General features: G+C 40.3%; 1 long non-coding RNA gene across 1 annotated transcript; it reads left to right on the top strand.

The window, feature by feature from the left end:
- The first annotated feature begins 773 nt into the window (after positions 1–773).
- On the top strand, positions 774–1,630 carry LOC127422766 (uncharacterized). Its single transcript, XR_007894218.1, has 3 exons — positions 774–997; positions 1,115–1,359; positions 1,537–1,630. It is a non-coding gene; the product is annotated as an uncharacterized LOC127422766 (long non-coding RNA).
- The last annotated feature ends 10,024 nt before the right edge of the window (positions 1,631–11,654 follow it).

The raw sequence follows: 11,654 nt of genomic DNA, 5'->3' as shown, positions 1-11,654 counted from the left end.
AGAGCCTGTCAGCAAAGCTGAAAGCCACGAAATATCTTGCCGTTCTAATAGACGGAGACACTGACATATCCAACACCGAATGCGAGATTGTCTACGTACGCTTGTTGCAGGATGGAAAGCCAGTCAATCTCCTGGTCGGACAACAGACCCTTGAGCACTCCCATGCCATTGGTAAGTTGTTCCTCATTATAGGCTTTATTCTTGTGTAAATTTAATCATTATTCATAATGGAGATAATTTAGTTTGTCAGAAATACTTCTGTATAATTGTTTTTTTGTGTTGTCATTCGAGGTATTTTGGATGCCACCATGGCCACATTTCATGCTGTTTGCCCAGAGGAGGATGGAGGGTCATGGATGAAGAAGTGCATCTCCTTCGGGGCAGATGGTGCCTCTGTGAACACGGGCCACCGTGAGGGAGTGATTGCCCACCTACAGAGAGAGGCAGGGGGGCATATAATCCCAATCCACTGTATGCCACATAGGTTTGTAACTAATAAATTCTCTATGATTTATTTTTATTTGCTAGCAGATCATGTCAAACAATACTGTGTGTGTGTGTGCGCGCCTGTGTGTGTGAGCTAAGTGCTGGAATGGTAAATACCACAGAATTAATTAACGGTTAATTTTTTGGAAGATTCTGTTCTGACTTTAACAGACTAGAGCTGGCAATACTGACCATTCAGAAGAAAGAGCCAAAGGTGTCTGTCGTGTACGATCTTCTGAATCTGATATGGAAGACGTATCACTTCAGCAGAAAATCCAAAAGAGAGCTCTATGTTCTCGGGCAAGAGCTCGGTGTGGATATTTGCACACCGTCTAGCATCAAGGGAACTCGCTGGATCCCCCATGTCCACAGAGCCCTCAAAGTGTTCCTACGGCATGTACAAGACAAGGACCTTGCCACTGACGAAGGCCAGTACTCCGCTGTTCTGCAGCACATGGAACACCTGGCCATAGCATCAACAACAGCAGAAGTTCAAGGGCGGGCAAAGAAGGTCAGTTTTACACAGGAAATGTAATACCACACTAGTTTTAAAAAATAGGTTCAAGACTCAAATGAACTTTCAGAATCAAGTAACTGACAGGTGACAGTTTATTTTCTCACTAAACAGATAAAGCGGGAAATGGAGAATGCACTCGTGTATTCTGCCATTTTCTCTCAGACATGTTTGAGGAGCTATCCTCACTTAGCCTCACCCTGCAAAGGAATGACCTGATCCTCCCCCAAGCCACATCAGAGTTGAGGAAGACAGTGACCAGACTGGAAGCACTAAAGCTTAGGGCAAAGGCAGGAGGCATGCTGGAGAAGATCCAGACCATGCTTGCTCAGCAGCAGGGTGATGAGTGGTGATTCCAGGTGTGTTAGGATGTAAGAGAAATCAATGATTAAAATCGATGATTAAGACAGATTCTCATTGTGAGAATCAATGTATTTGTTGCCCAATAGAACAATTTGAGGATAAGTAGGGAAATGCAGTGGAGAAGTCGCCAGACATTTCATTGTGTGTTGGTGTGTGTGTTATTTCTGTTAAAGGGAATAACACTGAAGGGGAATCTGAAAGGCTTCACGGACCTCACCAATCCCCAGCTGAAGCAGCACATGGAGGCGGCCATCAACATCGGTGTGGATGATCTCAAAGCCAGGTTTGGTGGTTTGCTGAAGGATGAGGGTGTCCAGACCCCAGTGGAGTCTTTCAGAGTGCTAAACCCTGACACATGGCCAGAAGACCAGGCCAGCCTTCTCACCTTTGGCAATGATGGTGTGGCATACCTGATGAGGCATTTCAAACTCACTTGCTCGGTTCAATCTTGCAGATCGGGTGCAACATGGCTGCAATCCAGGATGAGTGGCAATGGCTGAAAATCCTGGTCAGCCACAATTTCAAGGACAAGTCCAACAGTGGCCTGTGGGAGACAATGTTGACAAAGGACCCCTACAGGCACGATTACAAGGTAGACTAACAGTCCTGAGTGGTTATGTATGGTATCCTTCTATGGTCGGTTTTGATAAGTTAATGGTAAGAGTTTAAATGAAATTGAAAGATATCTTTTCCCTAGAACATACTGGAGTTGGTGCAGCTTATGCTGGTGCTGCCCATTTCAGCTGCCCAGTGTGAGTGAGGCTTCTCTGCGCAGAACCGGATTAAGAATTCGACAAGAAGCTGCCTTGGGGTCTCCACCACCGAAGACCTGATGAGGATCAGCCTGGAGGGGCCTTCTGTCGAGGAGTTCGATCCCACTCCTGCCGTGGACCGCTGGCTTACCACTAAGCGTGCCAGACGGCCAACATACAAAAGCAGCTGGACAACTGATATCCTTTGCGTCTATTAGGCATTGGTCAATGTGTGATTTTAGTGATATGTGCTGTTCCACAGATGTGTGTCCCTTAGTACTCTCACACACACACACACACACACACACACACACACACACTCAGTATAAATATGTATGTAACAAATTGTTTGTTAATAAACTCTGTGTTACATTTTTCACTGTGCTCCTAAATTTCTTTGTGTGCTCCTACATTTTTTTCATTTAGGAGCGCATGTACTCCTTGGGAAAAAAGTTAGCGTAGAGCCCTGCAGTGCTGCGAATAGTTAGAAACAAATTAATTATCATACCACATTTGGTTGTCTTAAAGAGCACCTATTATGGTTTTTCAAATATTACCTTTCACGTAGTGTGTTATATAGCTGTTTGTGAATGTAAAAAAGTCTGCAAAGTTTCAAAAATCTAAGTGCACGAAATATGGAGTTATTGACACCCAAAAGAAAGAACCGATTCTGAAAATCTGAAACGAGTCGTTAGTAATTCCAGACTTCCTGTACTAACCTACGTAATTTGGTAACAAAAAAACCCGCCTCTGGTCTGTTTACATGTACAGCCAGTGTACGCTGTTAGCCTCCGCTAACCAGCTAACTCACGTTATTGTCAAACTACATATAAACTTACCACTGAGAAACGTCCTGTTCTCTTCGTGCTTGCGATGGTGGTTCGGGTTGATCGTCCGATGTATCACTATCGGACTCGGGCTCAAATTGGTAAGGTAAAACAGAAATTTTTTTCAGGCAGAGCTGAAACTATGGTAATGGGCGTTTCCTTTCTGACACGTGCTGTAAGCGGTAGACCAATCACAACAGACTGGGACATCTGACCAATCAGAGCAGAGTAGGCTCTCTGAAAGGAGTTTAGAATTAATCCTTTAGAACGGATCATTGAACAAATCGTTTGAGACACTGGGAAAAAAGGTAATGCTGCAGTTTAAATTATGTAAATTAAAGTGTTTTTTGACCTTGGTCAAAGGTGCACTTTAAATGATTGATTTATTGCAGGGGCAGGGCAAAAATGGTGGAACGGGGTGACAGCTGCCACACTGTAAACCCTAAAGTTGTCATTTATCAACTTATTTTAGATTTATCTTAAATCCATAGACTTAAGATTTGAAGTGTTAATAACTCAAACTATTGAGTACAAAATTGAGGCTACAGGGATACCCACAATCCCTTGCTGCTTGAATTAGGTTTCCTTGGTCAGAGGGAACAGATTGGGGAATATAAATAATTGTTATTAAGAATTCATAGATGTTTTAGCTCTTTTGTTGTATTATTTATGCTTTGTTGCAAATAGTTGTTTGGTGTAATGTCACCATTAGGGTGATCCGTGTCTCTTTGGCCAAGCTGGACCCTGGTCACACTATCTTAGTTCTCTTTGTGCATGTGCAGCTGAAGTGCAAATATGCGTTTCTGTTAATCATTATTTAATAACTGAACTAGAAACAGTTATCTTTATTTGAGCTGTGCTGTTGTTTGATCTAAAATTGAATCAATTCAATTAAAATATAGAAACAACAATATTTAAATTCAAATCTGAGTTAAGTCTACTTGCATATAGTTAACTCAACTTAAATAGTTAAAGTTCACTCTACTTGAAAACCAAGTTAATTGAACTTAAATACTCAAGTTCTGTGAGACCCCATTACTCAACGGAATTGAGGGAACAAGTTTATTCAATCAAATGAGTGCAATGAACTTATTAGGGTTTCAGTGAACCCTAAAAATGAGATTTGCCACACCAACTCGGACCCGGCTCACATCCTGGAGACGGCACGCAACGGCTTAACCCGTCCATGTCGTGCATGGCCCATAACGATGTTCCGCCCGTGTCTGGGCAGGACACAGCATTCTGCCTCAGTAGACAGATCCGTCGCATACTCTAATATTTTGTTGGACTGCCTTTAGCTTTGATTACGGCATGCATTTGTGGCATTGTTTCAACAACCTAATGAAATGTCAACATTTATTTCCATCCAGAGTTGCATAAATTTTTGGCCGATATCTTGCATTGTTGACGGGAGAGTCGAACCACTCCGTAAAGTCTTATCCAGCACATCCCAAAGACTTTTGATGGGGCTCAGGTCAGGACTCTGTCGTGGCCAATTCATGTGTGAAAATGATTCTTCATGCTCCCTGAACCACTCTTTCACAATTTGAGGCCGATGAATCTTGGCATTGTCGTCCTGGAATATACCCATTTTGTCAGGGAAGAAAAAAAATCCATTGATGGGATAACCTGGTCATTCAGTATATTCAGGTAGTCAGCTGACTTCATTTTATTGCCTCATAACGTTGCTGAGCCAAGACCTGACCAACTGAAGCAATCCCAGATCATAACACTGCCTCCAGAGGCTTGTACAGTGGGCACTATGCATGACAGGTGCATCACTTCATGCGCTTCCCTTCTTACCCTGACACGCCCATAGTTTTGGAATAGGGTAAATTTGGACTCAGACCACATGACCTTTTTCCATTGCTCCACTGTCCATTCATTATGCTCCCTAGCAAATAGTTTTTTCCGATTAACCTCACAAGTGGCTTTCATGCCACACAACTCTTTAGTCCCAATCCTGTAAATTCTCGTTGCATTGTGTGTGTGGAAATGCTCTTACATTCACAATTAAACATAGCCATGAGTTCAATGGTCTATTTTTTACGATGTGACTTCTCCGATCCCGATCATTCAAGATTTCCTTCCACATTTCTTCTGCGAAGCTGATGGTTCACCACTATCCTTCCAGGTTTTAATAATGCATTGGACAGTTCTTAACCCAATTCCAGTGATTCTGGAAACACAGTAACATCTTTTCCATGACCATGGGATACGTCTTCCGACATGGTTGTTTAAGAAATGAGAAACTATACACTGCGCATCAGTTAGGGTTAAAAGAATTGTTGCCATCTGAAACATATTAATCACTGCAATAATGATCCAATCATAGGCTCTTAAGTATCTGCTTATTTAAATCCAAACGGCTACTTTTTTTTGGCCATGCAGTGTAATAACATGTATTGTATACATACCTTGGCTTTTCTCTCGATGTTTAATAATCCATTTTGAAGCGTCCATCTCTGCACAGCCTAGTCACATGACACAACAAACTCCATGCTGAGTCAGTGTTTTTTTATTTTATTTAACCTCTAGAGGGCGTCGTTACACTGCAGAACCAAGGCGTTCAGAATGTAGAATCCTCCAGTGCTGGCCACGAAGGAATTGTTTAAGTTTTTATTTTTTTTTTTTTTTTTTAGAGACTATCGGTGTTGATTTGTTCAAATACGCAACTATCGGCCAGATTAATCTGTAAATCCAATATGTCGGTCGACATCTAGTTATAGTTATGACTACTTCAGAATAAAAGTCATGTTGATTCTGAAGTAATTTCATATGATTCATTGATGAGCCAACACATTGGTTGTTTCTTCGAGTGAAAGTGTGTTCACCCCATAAAAAATGTGTAACTATAAAGATATAAGGCAGCTCCATTCTAACAGTTCACTAAAAATTATTTACTAATATCACCAAAATGTAAAATTAATTTTGTATGTTACTGGCTTGCTGGGTAGAGTATAAAAATTTTTCAAATATTACAGACATGTCAAAATACCACACAACAGCACTGTAAGAGAGAAGAGAGGAACTAGGAGCTATAAAACAAATTAATGGCAAAGAGAAAGGTTTAAAACATGATGGGGTGGTTCTCTGTTTATAAGTGTGTGTGTGTTAACTTGGATGGAGGTTTGATCTCCCTCCAGATCTGGCTTTTTACACTATTACGAAGAAAATTCTGAGGGAAAGCTTAATTGAAAAAGCATGTTCTCTCTCTCTCTCAACCACAGGCTGAACCCATCACCTCTGCAAAAAAAAAAAAAAAAAAAAAACAGCAGTTCTGCCTCTTTTCCTCTATGACATCCCACTGTTACAACAGTGCTTAGCTAAAGTTTAGAGTCGTTGCCCAGGCAATAGTTTGCTGTTGACAAGATGGTATCAGTCACATCATCAATTCATGATCCATCTGACTGAAAATCATGAGAAGAGAGTTGCATTCTTAAGAGAGCAATCCTTCCACAACCAAGCATAAGGAAACGTGACTCACAACAGGAGAAAGAATGTGTGCATTTTGCAATATGAACACACTTACATTTTTACTCCACTGATGGTTAGGTTTTGGGTTGGGTTTTGGGTTAGGGCATATGGTTATATAATATGCATTCCTGTTAACTGTATTACATCATTTACAACTAAAAACTTTTAGCTTAACTCACTTTTGGCACCACTCTGTGGACATTTCACCCGGAAACTGAAGTTCACACGTGCCCACACATTTTTCGTTTGTTTTCTATTCTTAAAAATCCTAAAACGGACTCGTTTACATCCAGGTTTAAATTAAACAAATCCCAGATTTCCAGTGTGGCACCTTTTTCTGTAGATGATGTGCAGGAAAGAGTAGTGGGAATCACGCACTTTTTGTTAGACAATATCAGGTATGTCAATAAAAAAATAAATCAATCTCCTAGGATATTACTCTGTTTCTTGGCTTAGTTAATTCATGTTGATTTTGTTAGCTTCATTTATTTTAAAAGTCGCAGTTAAATGCATTGATGAGCACAGTTCTATTTGGTGTTTTGATGTATTTCCTCCTGAAACAGGAAGTTTGAGGTGGGACATGTCAGTTGGCTTTAAAAATAAATAGCCAACAGGCTTTCATTTACAGCCACACATACATAACCCTTCCCACCATGTGCTGCGGCTCATGTCAGAGTCGTTTACCATGAAATACCGGCCATCTTTTACAATGATTTGAGAACCGAACAATAATCTAACTGACAACATAAATGCATAACCAGCATAAAACATCTGTGATCCTCATGTGCACTGAGGGAGTAGACATTTGAAATTGTGTGTGCCAGAGCAAAAGGTCTGTCAATGTGTAAATATGGTGCCAAGTCTATCCTTGACTTAGGTCATATCTCAGACATTCAGTATTTCAATAGGGAGCTAATTTATAGATGTGTATATGTGAGCTCTTATATGTAGTATTTTAGTATGTTTATACTTAGTCAAAAAACTCCTCACTCAATTCTGACACTTTTCTTACTAAGGTAGATGTGATGAGAAGGAGGGCGTGTCCGGGCCATGATGGAGCACGGCTGGCCCTGAATCAGCTGATCAGAGATAAGGGGCGGGAGAGTGAGATAAGGGGCGGGCAGAGAAGCCGGTTAGAGAGCGAGAGAGAGAGATGCACGAGGCCGCAATGCATGCATGTCTGTGTTTGTTTGTTTTATGTTTCTGATTAAACTTTACGTTGACTGTTCAGCCGGTTCCCACCTCCTCCTTACCAGTCCTTGAACTGTTACAGTAGATCTCACACATAAGTTTAATCTATAAAGGGGTCATATCACGAAGAATACATTTTTTTGAAGAAACGGTAAAGAGTTCAAAGTACTACTGTAAATATATACTTTTGGTAACTTTCAGAACTCAAAACTTCCTTCCCACTTAAAAAGCATTTATAGAAACTAAGCTGCAAAAATGGCTCATTCCATATTTACACAATTTCCAGACCTAAAACAGAATATATTAACACATACATACATAAACACTAGAGGCACTACAACAATGGCTTTTATTCACTTTCACACAAATTACAAGCAAAACGGCAGATTATCAATTCATAAACACTTTTCGCCCTGTTCCACACACAATGTAATCTTATGACATTACAAAAGGTGCCACTCTATGACCATCCTTTGATGGGGGTGGGGGCGGGGGCATTTACATGCCTCCCACAAACACTGACGTGGGCGAACAGGGTGGCGGATGCTGCAAATATGCCGTATGCACACATTCTTTGATCAGCCAATCAAAAGACTTTGATGTGCTTTCTGCCTGTAAATAATTTAGCACGTTCTCATAGTGTAGAAGTTTAAGCAGAACATTCAGGTTTAATGTCATATTCACATGCATAACAGTTGTCTGTTATGTCTAGCCTTTGGACGACATTGTCTACAAGCAAAATGTAAAAGCCAGGTGCTACAGTACACACAGAGGGGCCATTTTCATAATATTTTCTCAACAGTGAGGGCCACGTCTCGGGAGCTCCAGCTGCTCTTCATCCAAGGGCAGGGGGGAGATTTGGGGGCAGATTGAGGCCCCACAATGGTTTGCTCTCCATTTGCAACCCCAGTGCTGGGTGCAGCCCATGTGCTTATGCAACAGGGTCAGCTGTGACTCAGAGAAAGCAGGAGGGTCTAGAGCAGGGGTTCTCAATGGGGGCGTTCAAAGGATGCCAGGGGCGCTGAGAGCAAATTAGTAGAGAGGGGGGCATTAGGTTACAAATGGGGGGCGTTTATCAATCATAATAATCAAATCTATCGTCAAGTTCCTCTTTGCACTAAAACGTTTATCTAGACTTCGAGTACATCAGTTGGTTCTCAATTATACGGGTTGGTACGCATTTGTACTGCGGTTCATCTGATTTTGAAGTCTAGCGACACATCTGAAGTATCTGGTTTAGCAGCGTCAAATAGACAGGCGGAGGCACAACCTCGGCTAATGCACCTATATGGCCCTGTAGATGGATATGGCTCAATGGACAGAGCAGCGCGAGGGCAAAGCTCTCAAAGCTCGAGCTCTTAAATTCGCAGCTTTGTGAGAATTGCTTGTGAACCAGTCATAAAACGACTCAAGCTTTGCAAAGGAACTGTTATTAAAGGATGGGCAGCTAAAAACACTTGGACCCGATCGCAAAATATTAAGTAAACGGGTACATTCATGAATATTTCAAAAGTCATGATTTTTTGATAGTTTATGGTGCTGAGTGATAACAATGGATGCAGTGTGTTGGTCGTGCATTGTGTGTAAACCCTGAAATTTAGTTTTAAAATGTTGTGGAGCTTGTTCATTCTCTTCCGTTTGAATTTCAAATATAACTGTATTTGAAAGGCTGCACGATGTTAGAGAATCATAACAGTGCGTGTTAAAGGAACAGTTCACAGAAAAATTAAAATTCTCTCATTATACACTTACTGTGATGCCATCCCAGATGTGTATGACTGACTTTCTTCAGCAGAACACAAATGAAGATTTTTAGAAGATAGAGCTCTGTCAGGTCCTTATAATAGAAACACATGGGTGAAAGCACTTTGACGGTCCAAAAGTCATATTTAGGCAGCATAAAAGTAATCCACACGACTCCAGTCTATCAGTGAATGTCTTCCGAAGCAAATCGATACATCTGTGTAAAAAATAAATCTATAATTAAAACATTATTAACTTTTAGCGCTTCCTGCCAGCAGCTGATGTGAAGTGTGACGTAAGCGCATCGGCAGTTTCACGCGCATATTTACAACGGAAGAACAAAGGTCACGCGAGATTTTGGCCATTTCAAACTGCATCAGAGCCCTGGAAGGTAGTGCTGATTTAAAGTTAAAAACTTTTTAATTATCAACTTCTTACATAAACCTATTGATTCGCTTAAAACATTCACTGATCGACTGGAGTCACATGGATTACTTTTATGCTGCCAAAGTGCTGGCACCTGTGTACTTCTGTTATAAGGACCTGACAGAGCTCTATCTTCTAAATATCTTCATTTGTGTTCTGCTGAAGAAAGATAGTCATACACACACGGGAATATATTTGGCTTGAACATTGGGGGTTGCAGCGTGAAGCATGAATATGTTTCCATTGATCATGGTATAATTATTGGAGGGAGGGGATCTACACCCCTGCATACACATCTGGGATGGCATCAGGGTAAGTGAATAATAATACCTTTCTTTTTTGGGAGAACTATTCCTTTAACAAGTTTTAAGGTGGCGCTGAGGCCAAAACAGAGCATTTCAGGCAGAGGGCCAGAGACAGAGTGGAAAATTATTATATATCACTAAATTATTAATGTTTTGTTACAAAAAGAACTTCACTAACATTATCAGTGGACTTCCAGGAAGATAATAAAACTAATATATATATATATATATATATATATATAAATAAAGATAATTTCATGACCCCTTTAAATCAATATGTACTGCCTTCATATCATACGATTAGTACAAAGTTAACCATTGTGAAGGAAATCTAAATATTAATCAAGGGTAACACAAGAAGTACAGTTGGTTTAATGAAAATATTGGAGACCAATTGGGGGTGTTTCTGTGGCTTCTCCCTGTGCAGGACAGAGCAGGACTACAGTTGCTATTATAAAATCTTCTTCAGAGAGGAGATCCTTGCCTTGATTAATGAGCAGTTAATTCAGAAAGCCCTGGGGGTTATTTCTGCTAAATGATGGGTATGGGTGTTATTGTGCCAACCTCGGCACATGGTTAATACCCCTATTAAGTAGACCTATAGCTACACAATGTGTATTTGTGCGTGTATGTTTGAATGAAAATGTCAAAGAATGGATTGAGCTAAACACATTAATGAACATGAAATACTACTCTTGCACATTTTCACATATAACATATTTCAAGTAAAAGGAAAGCAACATTGCCAAACAAAAGTACCACTGTAAACTACTGGATAAGATTAAATTCTGATTTATAAAAAATGGAGTGTTAAAGTGTAATTTAAAACAAAGGAAGAAAAACAGGAAAAGCAGGTAACAACTGAAACACCAGGTATAACAGCAGAAGCAGATTATAAATAAGAGACATTCATTGCTGTTCCTGTATGACATGTAACTTTCAGAACATGGTCCCTAAAGACTCCATAGGCATGAGAAAATCTTACTTGACCACCATAACTGCGGGTCTCTAATTCATAGACCAGTAAGCAATAAAAATAATATACAATATATTACATTTGGAAAATGATTTGAAGCAGACAAGAAATTAGCTTTGAGCAAATCACATAGGCCTAGCATTACATCAGTCATCTGACTATGAGCACCACAGATCTTAATTGGAGCCAACAGAAAGTGAGGTTAACCATAAACTTACTAGACATCCTGTTCACTAATCCACATCATGCTCCGTCCACTGCCTGATGTTGGAAAAATATTCAACATCTTATGGAAAGACAGCTTTGTTATGAAACATAAGAGCTATGATCAGTCACGAGGCAAAGCTCTCCAGATCACTGTGATCAACACTGATATGGGTGGACAGCATGTCTCTTTTGACTCTAGTTAAGGGAGTGAAAACAGAGAGGAGGATCTGCCCATATCGTGGAGTCAGCACTGGAGAAAGCATCTGCAATTTGTCTTAATAAAAGACACATTTTTGAGAACATTTTGGAAAAAACAAGACTAGAAATTATAAGCTTAGTAGACAATTAGTACATAAAAGCACCAAGACATTAGAAATATAGATGTAA

Source organism: Myxocyprinus asiaticus, chromosome 32, assembly GCF_019703515.2.
Source record: "Myxocyprinus asiaticus isolate MX2 ecotype Aquarium Trade chromosome 32, UBuf_Myxa_2, whole genome shotgun sequence".
NCBI classification, from domain to species: domain Eukaryota; kingdom Metazoa; phylum Chordata; class Actinopteri; order Cypriniformes; family Catostomidae; genus Myxocyprinus; species Myxocyprinus asiaticus.
This window is presented reverse-complemented; position numbering and strand designations above follow the sequence as displayed.